Source organism: Fukomys damarensis, unplaced genomic scaffold (assembly GCF_012274545.1).
Source record: "Fukomys damarensis isolate Sample0158 unplaced genomic scaffold, DMR_v1.0_HiC HiC_scaffold_26, whole genome shotgun sequence".
Lineage (NCBI taxonomy): Eukaryota > Metazoa > Chordata > Mammalia > Rodentia > Bathyergidae > Fukomys > Fukomys damarensis.
Genome location: NW_022900938.1, coordinates 22,929,496 through 22,942,736, shown reverse-complemented (window position 1 = coordinate 22,942,736; position 13,241 = coordinate 22,929,496). Strand labels below are relative to the sequence as shown.

Below are 13,241 nucleotides of genomic sequence, written 5' to 3'. Positions count from 1 at the left end.
GGTTGGGTGGGTTCCTCTTGAATTCTTTGCAAGGATGATGGTCACTTAGTTTTCACTGGTGATCTCCTGCAAGCATGTGGTAGGAGCTCTCCTCACTCACAGGAAATTTCCCCAGGGCCCTTTCCTTTGAGCCCTCCCAGGAAGTTGGCTCCACTGTGTGATGTCTCCCTCTGCTCACAGAGCAGTCTGCTCAGGGTGACAGTGGAGAGCCACAGAGTGAGCAGGACATCCCTGATTCCTCAGCAGCCCAGTGTCCTGTCCCTGTCCTCCTCAGCCTTCCTAGTGTATGTGGCTGTCGGCTCGGGATGTCAGCAAGTGGTTCACTGCTATCCGGGATGGTGATGTGGATTTGTCTTTGTTCATGGGATCATTGGTGTCTAAGAAAGCTGTTGATTATGGATCAAAGAGAAGTGTTAAAATCAAAATACACCAATGTGGTCTCTTAACTCCAGGCCCTTCCTTGGGAGGGGAGGAAGGAGGAAAGGGCCCCTGGGCTTCGGGGAGGGAGTGGCTGCCTCCCAGTGCTGCCTGGGGTCAGTGCCGCTGGTCACCTTAGAAGCAGAGGTGGGGTGGAAAGGGAGAAGGCACCTTAGTGTGACTGCCTCCCCCGTGGCTTCTCCTGGCCCTCAGTGTGCCCTTCTTATGATGCCACACAACCCTGCACAGTGCTCAAGCCATACCTGTCTCCCTCACACTTATGCCCGGCTGTGGGGCCCCAGAGAGAGAGACCCATCCACTTCTGCACCCTGCCTTCCCTTGGCAGAGTGTCCCCAACCCGAGGCTCTGAGAGCGCCCTGGAGTGGGGAGATAAAGCCGTGGATGGGAGGGAACCAGCCCCTGCCTGTTGGACTGGTGCTACATTGTCCTCATTCTGTGGTCACTGCCCCGAAACCGTGTTTGTCCTAAGAACCCTGGGAAATGCATAGATTATTCTGGTCTTGTTATGTTGAGGAACTTTTAGACTCCTGCAGATCCTCCATGTACCTGCCTCTACATTATATGTATTCCACTGCCCTATAAACAAAACCTACCTCAGAGACACTCTTTTTTTTTTTTTTTTTTTTTTTTTTTTTTTTTTTTGGGACAAAACCTACCTCAGAGACACTCTTTTTTTTTTTTTTTTTTTTTTTTTTTTTTTTTTTTGATACTGGGGATTGAACTTGGGTCCTTGTGCTTGCAAGGCAGGCCACTGAACCACTGAGCTAAATCCCTGGCCCTCCTCAGAGACACTCTTGTCACTAGGTGTAATTATCAGAGACTTCTCTTCTGGCCTCTTGGCCTTGGTGTTCTGTGAATTTCCTGGGAAGATGTAAAAAGAACGCCTACCTCAAATTGGGAAAGTATCAACAGACCACAAAACAACTAAATAAGAGCCAGGATAGTAGCAAACGCCTTTCATCCCAGCACAAAGAGGCTCAGGCAGGAGGACCACTGCGAGTTAGAAGCCAGCCTGGGCTGAAATACAGAGTGAGTCCACTTGGCACATAGTGAGTTTATGAGGACACCTACACAGTGGTGGAGCTGCATATATGGGCAGCTGCACTGCCAGAGTTGCCATCCCCTGCTTCCCGAGTTCCTGTGTAAGGCTCTAAGAGGCACAGCAAAGAGCAACAGCAAGAACCAGAATCCGAGGGAAGATCATTGTTTATGTCACTGTGCTCCGCCCTCATGGGAATGCTCCTGTCTCAGCAAACATGTCAGGCACACAGCCTCAGCACCTGTGAGGACCCCAAGGACAGGTAATGGTGGCACGCTGCAAAATGGCGTGACTCTGGCTATGTCTGGGAGGCCTGTTCTCCCTGCACATGACCATGTTTACATCCTGCCTCAGGCATTTTAGGCCACTCAGCCAAGGGCCTGCCCACAGACCAGAGGAGCCCTGGCCTGGCCTTCCTGTTCACTGCATTGCAGTGGCAGTGGGGATCCTGGCAAGGATCAACCCTGCTGCCTGCCCAGCGATGCCGGGTCCTTCCCTCAGTCCATTGCCTGAGCTTAGCCGGGGCACAGACAAGGCCCGCAGGTCCTGACATGGTGCTCTTGGGCTCAGGAACCTCTCCCATCTTGGCACCTGTTTAAGTGGCCTAAATAATCCCACTTAAATGAATACCATGGATATTTTTCTCATTAGTATTTTACTGGTTTAGGGTTAGAAATGAATATTGGAACAAGTTGTAAAAATGAGTAATAAACTTAAAATCACAGCTTTATCAACCTCACAATATCAGATGACACCACCCCACTGTGTGTATGTGTGTGCATGTGTATTACAGAGAGACAGAGACACACAGAGAGAGACCTGTTTTTCTTTGTAGATTTTATAGATTAGGGGACCTTTTGCCATAAGAAATATCTAAATCCTAGAAGTATATACGGTTTTAATTGTTCATACAACAAATTAAAGCATAACATTTTTCTAGACGTATGAAAGAATTTCTGAAGGATAACAACTTCATGCTACAAAAGTGAATGAAAGAGTTTATTAATTCATTAAAATGTTCATTTCAGTAACAGAAGTGAACGTGTAGAAATGCTTATAGAAAGAAAGTGTTACATTTATTCAATGCAAATGCAGCTGTTAAATTCAGACGTTTCATATTCTCTTGCCTCCTTAATTGGCTATGGGTAAGCACAGTTAGGTTCAGTGTAAATCAAGGATAATAGTTCCTACTTTAAATTAGTTAATATGTATCAAGCACTTAGTATAAAACTTGGGACAGAGCTTTCAGTATAAAACTTGGGTTTCAGTGTTTCTTATATGGCCATTTTGAGTGGAGAGCGGCTGGTTGCAATACCACCATTCTATCACAAGAGGGCAGTGCTAGAATAGAAAAAGCAGGAAATGTACTTATTTGAAACCGCTAGAAGTTTAACAATGTTGTTAGCCATTTCATGGCATCAGAAAATCTGGGCTGTACTTAGCCTTGATTCCATCCCCTTATCTGTCGTTGTGACATTGCCTGGAAAATTTTAGACTAGTTCTGGAAAAAAGATCTTTTTACTAATTTTCTCCATAAAATAAAATATGTTTTGTTTATCCTGTCATATATGTATATATTATATATTGCATATTATATATATATATATATGTTTTTCACATTTAAAAATATTTAATATATTTGCAAGGCTCCAGAAAAAAAGTTCTAGATATGTTCCTTCTATCTCACCCAGCATTTGACAGATGCCCTCCTTCCCTCCCCACAATGGGTTTTTGTGCTCCGTGTAGTCTCAGACATACGGTGCTCATCCACATTTTAACACCTCTGAAGTCAGAAAGCATTTTAGAGCCAGGTGGGCTTGAAGTAACCAAAACCCTCAATATTTACCTGTGTTCACAAAAGATGTTTTAGAGCATTGTGCTTTTGTTCATAAAATCTCAAGGGCAGGCACGTTTCTCCGTAATGCAGATCTCTGTCTTCCCGTCTGCCCCTCTGACTCCTCCTCTCACCCATTCCACTCCATTTTCTTCCAGTAGAGAACATCGCCGTTTGTGAGAGACGCTCTTCTGAGCCCATACTGGGCCCGGGAACCCAGAGGGTGTTGTGATCTTACTCCCTGTCTGGGCTCAGGTCGTGCTTTTGGTTAAGAACTGACCGTGAGTTTATTTATCATTCTGCACGACCAGCCTGTATTTAGTTTTGTTACCACGTATTCTTTGTTTGGGTGGGTGTAGAAACGTGTGCTGTGCTGCACGGCGGGCTGGGCTGGCCCCTGCTTCGGTCCGCACTGCCCTCCCCGCCAGCTCTGGGCCCTGTCCGCTGCGCCTTCCGGCCACAGGGAGGCGCTCGCGGTGACACCTGAACTCAAAGAAAACCCCTTTGATTTAGAAGCATTTTTGCCTTATTGCTTGGCAGTAAATCTTTTTAACAGCACAGCCTGACATCTTGACAAATCGGGTTGGGTTCTGTGATATTTTATTAATTTAAAGGGCTTGGAGGCTTGGATAAATTACCCTCCTAAATGCAAATCCTCAAACTCAAAGCCGGTGCTACAAAACTTCATAATAAGTATCCTTGAAGGCCTGAAATGGAAAATTGCACAAATATTTGCTTTGTAAGAATTTACGTTTCTAGGTCTACACATTTAAACAACTGATTTATTCCTTAGTATTAACCCAACATATATCTAATATGATAAAATATGAACTCTTTTTGAGTCATTAGTGTGGAAGAGTTAAATCTAAATAATAAAAAGATCTGATATCCCTGAAGTTACAGAACAGTGTTTAAAAAAAAAATCTTGATTTATTGTACTTACCACAGAGAACTCTCAAGTCTACTGATTTTAAGTTACTTTAAATTTTATCAGAAGCCAGCTATTATGGTGCATGCCTAAAATTCCAGCACTCTGGGCGGAAGATGCAGGAAGATTGAGGTTTGAGCTCAGTCTGGGCAATTTAGTGACTCAGCAAGAACTGTCTCAAAAATGGGATGGGGGGTGGTGAGGGAGTAAACTGGGTCAGTAGCTCAGTGTAAAGGCCCTAGTTTTAATACCCAGTGCTGAAAAAGAAAATCAGAATGCTCATCACTTGTACAATCTGGATTTCAGCTGGTGCTTAGAGATGTTGGACCAGTGTTAATGAGCCAGTGGTGAACAGCCACCGGCTACCCTCATCCCTATTGTCATACAGTATCTGTGTTTACAGTGAAACAGGCTGGCAAAATGCCTCATATGGGAAACCCTGCTTTAAGAGAGATCAGTCTAGGGCCGGGGATTTAGCTCAGTGGTTCCACCGCCTGCCTCACAAGCACAAGGACCCGAGTTCGATCCCTGGTACAAAAAAATAAAAGAAAAGGAAAGAAAAAGAAAGCTCAGTCTACCATAATTCAGACATAAATTTAAGCAGATAAATTAAGGGGTGATTAGTGGCAGTACAAAAGGATTCTTTGATTTACAGCGAGCTTGTCAGAAGGGCTCCTTTGAATACAGGCTCCCCCAGAGAGCGGAAGTGTTTTGCAGATCATCTAAGCCACTTGACATCCAGCCTGGGGCCAGAGAAACTGAAATTTTCTGTTATTTACAGAAATTTTCTGTTATTTAAATAGTAGAAAAACATCATTTGCTTTTTTAGAGACATAGAAAGCCTATTCCTGTGTATGAATATAACTAAGTTGGAAATAATTTTCATTATTTATAGAGCACCTACTATGTGCCAGGAACCATCCAGTGCCCTACCAATATATTATTTTATTTCTATTTAACTTGCTAATAATCTTATGAAATAGATCATGCCTGTTGCACAAATGAAGGTTATTGAATCCCTGGCTGATAAGCAGCAGAAATGAATTTTGAGTCTAGGTCTACCAAGTCCTGTGCTTTTCTCATTCTGCTGCCTCCAAGAATTCTCCATCCTAAGCCCTGAGTGCCTTGATTCTGGGAGCCTCCATGTGAGTGTCCTTTGCCTGAGGGTCACCACCTTCCACCTGGACAGGCTTTGTTGACATCTTTAACTTCCCGGATACCTAAGTTTATGAACGGCCGCAGCCACACTTGCCATCGTGTTGACCACACTGCTGAGACCTTGCTCATGACTTCAGGTTGGTACCTAGCTGGGCGAGGGGGACAGCCGGGAAACTGGGGTCTGCCCATTGTGGCGATGTTCAGGCAGTGCTAGGCAGGACTTGGGGAGGAAGCAGAAAGCCGGAGAAAGACAGCACCCAGGTTAGTGCCGCAAAGCCAGAGCAGGTCTTACAGTGGTGTGTGCAATCCCAGCTTGGTGCTGTGGAGTGAGTCAGGAGCTCGGTGGTGGAGCTGGGCAACTGCTCGGGTTTCCCAAGAGATCCGGCCAAGATGGCTGCAGGGATGCTCCGGGGCCCAGAGTGGCTGTCAGATTCCCACTTTGAGAAGAATCAGGAAACCAGGCAGGTTATCAAGGCCAAGACTCAGAAAGATATAAACTCTGTGGCCAACCAGCTAGGACTCTGTTTTTAAAGCTAGGGTGGGGGATTGGCATGGGTAAAGCAGAAATGCAGATTCTGTTATCAATTTGTATCTTATGCTTACATTGCGCTTAATAAGTAAGGGGGTTGGTACCCCAGCGAGGGATGGATTTGATTCTCTAGGGAGGGTCAAGTAGATCCAATACTGAAATTGGAGATTTAGAGAGTGTCTTAGTTACTTTTCTCATTGCTGAGACAAAATATTCAACACCTTCAAGTAAAGGAGAAAAGGTTATTTAACTCACAGTTTACAGAGGTTTCAGTCCGTAGTTGGCTGGCACCAAGGCAGAGTGGCATGGCAGAGGGGCATTGCAGAGGAGAAACAGCTCCTGGAAAGCAGAAAACAGCAAAAGCAAGAAAGCCTCTTTCCGTCCCTTTTATTGTACCCAGGCTACCAGGATTAGGGCAGTGCCAAGCCAATCAGTGGGCTCACTTAGTAATCGTGCACCCTAGCGCCCTTAATCCTATCTCTGCACTGTGAATCAATCTCACATTTCACATTTAGGTGCCTCTGAAAAAGCCCCACCTGTGACTGCATGAGGCTTTGGGGGGCATCCAGACATAGCCCATAACAGAGAGGGTTCAATGCCAAATGTTTCATATTTCTCTACGCTTATGAGATATTCAGTGAATGCATAGATTTGTGATTGAAAAAGAACTCACAGGAGTTCAATGAATACCTTAACCAATGTTCCTGCTTAGCCATGGCAAGAGGTACCTCATTTCATATAACAGTATATCTCAGTACCTGGATAAGAAATGAGACTGACTACTTTCTAGTTTCATTCTTCCCCTTACCGACCAGGTCTTGAGCAAGTTATTCACCATCTTTGAGCCTGATTTTGCCTAATTGCTAAAATAGCAATAGTAATAGTGGTGTTGTAAGATTGTTGAACATCCTCACCCCCCAAACCTACAGGTTGAACCACCGTAACCCCTAAGCCCCAAATCCTCAACGCTCCAAGGGCCAACACAGTGCCACAAGTGGGAGTTTCCACATCTGGCCTCGTGTGACAGGTTGTAGTCAAGGTGTGGTACACAAGCTTTCATGCACAACATTATTAAAAATATTGCATAAAATTATTCTCAGGCTACATATATAAGGTATATATGAAACCCAAATGAATTTCGTGTCTAGACTTGAGTCCTAGTCCCAAGGTATCTCTTGATGTATATACAAATGGCCAAACTTTTAAAAAAAGGGAAATCTGAAATACTTCTGGTCCCAAGCATTCAGATAAGGGATGCTCAACCTGTATTGGCAATAAGGATATCCACAGTTTACTATGTATACTTAGTATGCTTATACTGTCTATAAGGGCATACACAATTTAAATGCTCTAAGCATTTGTTTTGAGTCAGACACTGTGCAAAGCATTTTAAACACTCAATGTCATTTAACTGTTGTGAAGAATAAAAGCCAAGTGTGTGGCCCAGCTCTCTGCCACATGCATGCAGGCCCCATGCCGACGTGGGCCCAGCAGGAGATACACGATGATGAAGAGTCAGCGGGCAGTTAAAGAGGGAGGTCTGTGTTGTGGAGGGAGGGGGAGCCATGATCAGTGGACAGATAGCTAAGAGAGAGGGAGATTAGACAGGAGGAGGAAAGCGAATGATGCGCCAGTGACCTGCTATAAGTAATTTTTTGAGAGCTGTCACCCCCAGTTACATAGTAGAATTGGTGTCAGGTGACCAAACATGTTTATTGACACAGTGAAGTCTTCCCATGTGCCACCCAAAGGATCCTGCACCTATGCCGTGTGTGAGGCAAGCAGGGAGTGACACCCTGGTTTGGGTCCCTGTTACACAAGTCTGTCCAGGAGCACCGGCTGCTCCTAAGCAGAAAGCTGGAGGAAGGTTCAGGTCCCCCAAGGTCTTAGTGCAACTGAGGACTCCCAGCCGTCTCCGCTGCCCTGTGCTCTTGTTTCAGGTTGCCCCCGAAGCAGACCTGGAGACAAAGGTTAGATGTTTGGAGATGATGCCAGGGAATATGGTAAGAGTGGGAGAAGTGAGACAGGGAAGGATGGCCGGTAAGCCAGCGAAAGCGTGTTTCTACGAGTCTTCTCCACGGGGCATCTCAGGACCCATGAGAAACTGATTGGGGTCAGGGAGCTGTGGGACTTAAGCTCCCACTTGCATTCCTCTTTGCAGGAGGATGCACGGGAAAGGCACTGACTGCCTAGCACCCACCTTCAGACCCTGCAGATGGTCCAGGTGGGACCCTGGAAGTGGGTGTGGTCAGGCGTGCTGTGTCTGGGAACCTTGATTTTTTGAGGTATGTGTGGGTTCTGGCAGGTTTCCATTGACATCTGCTAAACCCACCTTCATTTTTTTTTTTTTTTGTTTTTTGTTTTTTGTTTTTTGAGACAGGGTCTCACTACATAGTTGAGACTGACCTGGAACTCACTATGTCGCCCAGGCTGGTCTCAAACTCACAGTGATCCTCTTGCCTCAGCCTCCTGAGTGCTCTGATTACAGGCGTGCACCACCACGCCTGTCCCCACCTTCATATTTTGAAGGCATTTAAATTTTTAAAATTTCACTTCCCAGTTGAAAGTCCTCAAAATAAATTGCGATTTTACACAAATCAGGACTTCCCTGCCTAGGTGCTGATTGCTTTCCTAGTCTCTGTATCACTGAAAACCTTTTCTCTCAGATGGCCTCCCTGAATGCTAATCTGCAAATGAGCAGAAGATGAGAAAGTGCTTCTGAAGAGTCTCCATTAAATGAGCATGGTAACTGGCAGACCGCTGGAGTGTGTCAGCTTAGAAGCAGTCACAGGGTTACGTTCCGAAGCAGAACCTTTCAGCGGCAGGTGCAGGCCTGCGCCAGGCACACATACAGGTTCAGGCTTGGGATTCTGAACTGGAGCATCTGGTTAGACGTTCATGTGCACACAGACAGAGTGCTGCACTCCTTCACCCAGATTCACATCCATCCTGCTCAATTTGTCCCGCCTTTCAGCCCTTGTATGGAGCAACATAACCTCAGTCCGGATGTTCTGATGTGTATTTCTTTATTTCTCTCTAAGCACACACGGGGCCCTGCCTAGGGTTCCAGTGTAAATAAGGCACCATCCATGCACTACAGCAGTTAGTCTTTGGAGCACAAATCTTGCTTGGCACCTCCACCTCCTGTGCCCAATTATCTCATTGTTCAGCCCATACCTCCCACCCACACTCACTCTGACTTCCAAGTAAACTTGTCCAAAAATACTCTGAATCTGTTGAAAGTGAAGTTTGAAAGTTTGAACTTACAAATTATACTTCTTTTGGATGAAGTTTTTCCAGCCGTAATTCCAATATCTCACCCTCCCCACCCCCAACTAGGGACGGAACCCAGGGCTTTGAGCCTGCTAAGCAAGCGCTACCATCGGACTTACTCTCAGCCCTAGATTGTATCTTGGAGTAGGTGACTCCTCGTCTTTAAGTTTGAGTGAGTCAAATGTGAAGGAAAAGGTAGAGGAAAGACTGGTCCCACAGTAGGAGAGTGTACATTTCTGGAAATGAGGTGTATGCCAAAGCAAATGACCACTTGTGGGGACCCATTGGCCTGGGCTCCTCCACATAGAGGAGGCTGGGCCACGGTGAAATGCTCTGAGCAGGGTAATTGGCAATGCCACCATGACTGAATACTGTTATGTATGATAAACCCTGAGTAAGTGAAATCTCCAGGGAGAAGCCCAAGAATAAATTCAGTATTTTGTCTTTACTACAAGAGCTATTCGCTAGTAAGAAGAAAAGCCCCTGTGAGTGCCACAGCCTGTCTTTCTTTGTGTATCACACTGTGACAGGCTACCTGCATAAAGGATGAGAGGTGAGAAAGGAAAGGACTGGTTAGTCTGTAATGAATAGCTGACACCTTTATAGTTCCTTTCCATGATACCTAGCAAGTAACCGTAAATATCTAACCTGTATGGACCATAGCAGCAGTAATACTTAAGATGCATCCTTTTCAAGTTTTAAAATATAATTTAATTCTGGAAAAGTGTAAATTAGCCAAAAGATTTCTTTCAGAAGTGTTCAAGTGGTATGAAGATGAAATAGTCTAATAGAGCCTCCAAGGAACCTGCTATTCGAGAGAATTTGTGAAAGCTTGTGATTTATCACAATTTATCTTATGTTTTTTCTAGAATTTGAAAACTATTTGGAGGTACCCAACTCACAAAGTATTGCTATTTCAGTATGGAGTGTATTTTCCAGAGTGAATTTGTTTGCAATTGCCTTCCTGAAAAATGTATTAGCAGGCTAGTCTTAAAATTTTCCCTTTTAGGGGCTGGGGATTTAGCTCAGTGATTCCAGCGCCTGCCTTGCAAGCACAAGGACCCAGTTCGATCCCTGGTACCAAAAAAAAAAAAAAAAAAAACCCCTTTTTTTTTTTTTAAAAAATCCCCTTTTATTCTTTTCTGAAATATTGATTTATTTTCCTGAACATAATTTTATATGATAATAGATGTGCAGAAACAATTTGCTGTGGTTCAGGAAACTGGATTCTTCTGGGCATTTGTCTTAGTAATGTGATTACAGAGTCACTAACTTGATCTTAATAACATTTGCCTATTATCGTGTAGAAGATGCATGAAAGGAAAACTGTGCCTTCTAACGCAGAGGATTACCCTTGTGTATCTCACTTAGTTTAGAATGTGTTGCAAAATTAATGTCCAGGTGATTTTGAGTGGCTGTTTGCATTATTTGAAACTAGTTAGGATTAAATCCAAACATTATCACCTTTATTGCATGTAGAGAAGAAATTACTTTCTTCGCACTTCTTTAGACACTTTTAAATCACTGATTCATGGCATTTTATAAACTAGCCTCACTATGCTTCATCAGATGCTGTTTTTACTATGTTATGGCTTCAGGAAGCAGCATGATACCAAAAGCTTGGAATCCATTGTCAGACTTGGTTAGAATCTTGTACTACCACTTAATTCCTGTGTGAACTGGGGCCCTGTGCATCCACCACTCAGACCCTCAGTTCCCTCATCTCTTCCAGACAGACAGACATAGTTGCATCCCTATTCCAGTTTCCTGTTTAAATGCTATAACTGAGTCCATCTTCAGTAGATTTCACATTACATTGAACAAAAGGAGCCAGACATACACAAGAATGTATGGTCCATCTCCATTTATGTGAAGTTCTGAAACAGGCAAAAGCCTTTTAGGGTGATAGAAAACAGGACAGTGATTTCCTCTTGAAGAGTCTTGACTAGAAAGGAGTTGTAAAAGGAAACTTTTGGGTCTGATGGAAGAAATGTTTTACATCTTGACTTGGGTGGTGATCACACCAGTGTGTGTACTTGCTAAAATGTTTGGATTGTACAATTAAATCAGGTGTTTTATTTTGTACAAATTATACCTCAAGGAAAATATAGTTCATTTATCCATTACAAGTATAGTTTTCTAATGACCATTTTTTGGGGAATTCTCAGGATGCTGTGACCATCTGTACCCTGGGGATCGGGACAGCCTTTGGAGAGTCCATTCTGGACAACACACCCCGCCATGCAACCATCGTTACCAGGGAGAGCAGCGAACTGCTCCGCATTGAGCAGAAGGACTTCAAGGCACTATGGGAGGTGAGCCCCCAGGCTTTTTTGTCAATTAATGCAGTTTCAGACAAGAAAGGGAGCTGCCACATGGATAATGGCATTACAGTCAAGACTTAATGTGTTCCGCTCTGAGCTGGTAGATGGAATTTAATTTTCAAAACTTGTTTTTGAAAAGAGTGAGTGAAAAAGCCATTTTGACACAAGACGTCTTTTTTTTTTTAATTTAGTGCTTGCTCAATTTTCTGTAGTTTGACATACCTTATAATTATTTCTTGAATGACCATAGAGTGTTTTCTGTATTTTCTCCTTTCCTATTCCACAGATGTATTCTTAACCAGGGAACAAAATACTTTGACATTTTCTTTTGCATTTTAAAATTCATTATTGACACGTTCCCCAGGAAAGTGGAATGAATGGGGTTAACATCTGCTTCATTTAAATGCTTTTAAAAATGATGTGCCCTACAATAAGGTATGGGAAATGGAGGTACATGAAAATGTCTGATTACTTGCCAACTTCAGAATGCAGAGGTGGCACAGCAGTGGATGGATGCAACTGGTCCTGGTGGCTTTTGCAAGGTACTGATGCTTTACCTGGTCCCTTAGGGTACCGTGCTCATTTACAGGAAGTATGGGGGATAAATCATCTTCTGTACAGTCATGGCAAGTGGAGCACTTATAACGAAAGGCCCAGTGAAGCCCTGCATCTTTCATGCTCGTCCCTTTTGCTTCTGATTTTTACTTGTGGTTGCTCCTTGTCTTTGTCTTTGTCTTTGGCTCAGTATGTCCAAGAATTAACCCATGGAGCTGGCAGGCTTCATCACTTGTCCCAGTGTGGCTAAGATTTTAAACTTGATCTAAAGAGAATTTTGTGTAATCAAATAGTTTCCTCCAGAGCCAAACAAATGATGGATGCATTCAGGGAGCCAGCCTGCAGGTGAATGAGTGGTGCTTTGCCTTAAAAGTCAGGCAAAGCGTTGGAAGGCGTTGGTGGTGGGACCTGTTACTTTTATTCTTGGCAGTAGTGAATAAATTGCAGGGTTACTTGTTTGAAATGTTTCTCTTAGAAAATATTAAAGAGCTCCCACCGCTCTGTAAAGTTCAGAGACAAAAGCCAGTTTTAGGAAGGAAAAGCGAAAGTCGGTTTGCATGAAGTGTGTGTGGAGAGGTTTTTCTGTCAATTAGAAGGGACCAGGCTTGAGGCAAATAAGCCATTGGGGGGGGGGGATCTTTCATTTTAAAAGGTAAACTGGAAAGTCTTTTTCAAAAGGGGAGTTTGGGGATCTGGTTTAAGAATGAAAATGATTCTCACCTGTGATGTGTGTCATTATAGCCACTTTTGTCTGGGATGACTTACTCAAGTAGCTGATAGAAGATGGCTTATGGGAATATTAGAGAATGTATTTTAATGAGGAGCCCTCAGTGCTGTGAAGGAAGTTCATAAGAAGTTGTGCTTATAAATATTAAAATAAAGGTATTAAATATTTTCAAACAAAAAATAATAGTGCAATGAGCACCCATTCATACCCCCACATTCAGCAGTTGTTACCATGCAGCATATCTGCTTTATCTTTGTGTTTTTTTTTTTTCCTCATTGAGTTTAATGGTACATTTTAGGTAGACAGTACAGTTACATTCATCATTGGGATCTTGTACCTTTACATGACAGGTCTTGGTTCTTATTTTTCCCCTTGTCCCTGCCCTCCCTTCACTCCCTCCTCCCCTCCCCCTTTACAAACACTTTATTTCCATTTT

At 43.7% G+C, this 13,241-nt stretch overlaps 1 protein-coding gene across 2 annotated transcripts in view; it reads left to right on the top strand.

Annotated features, from left to right (window-relative positions):
• Rapgef4 (Rap guanine nucleotide exchange factor 4) overlaps positions 1 to 13,241 on the top strand; it is a 233,933-nt gene that overhangs the window by 4,945 nt on the left and 215,747 nt on the right. For both annotated transcript variants that reach the window (XM_010607008.1, XM_010607007.1), the window contains exon 3: positions 11,368 to 11,514. The gene's annotated coding sequence lies outside the window, so the exon portion shown is untranslated. The remainder of the gene's footprint in view (positions 1 to 11,367; positions 11,515 to 13,241) is intronic.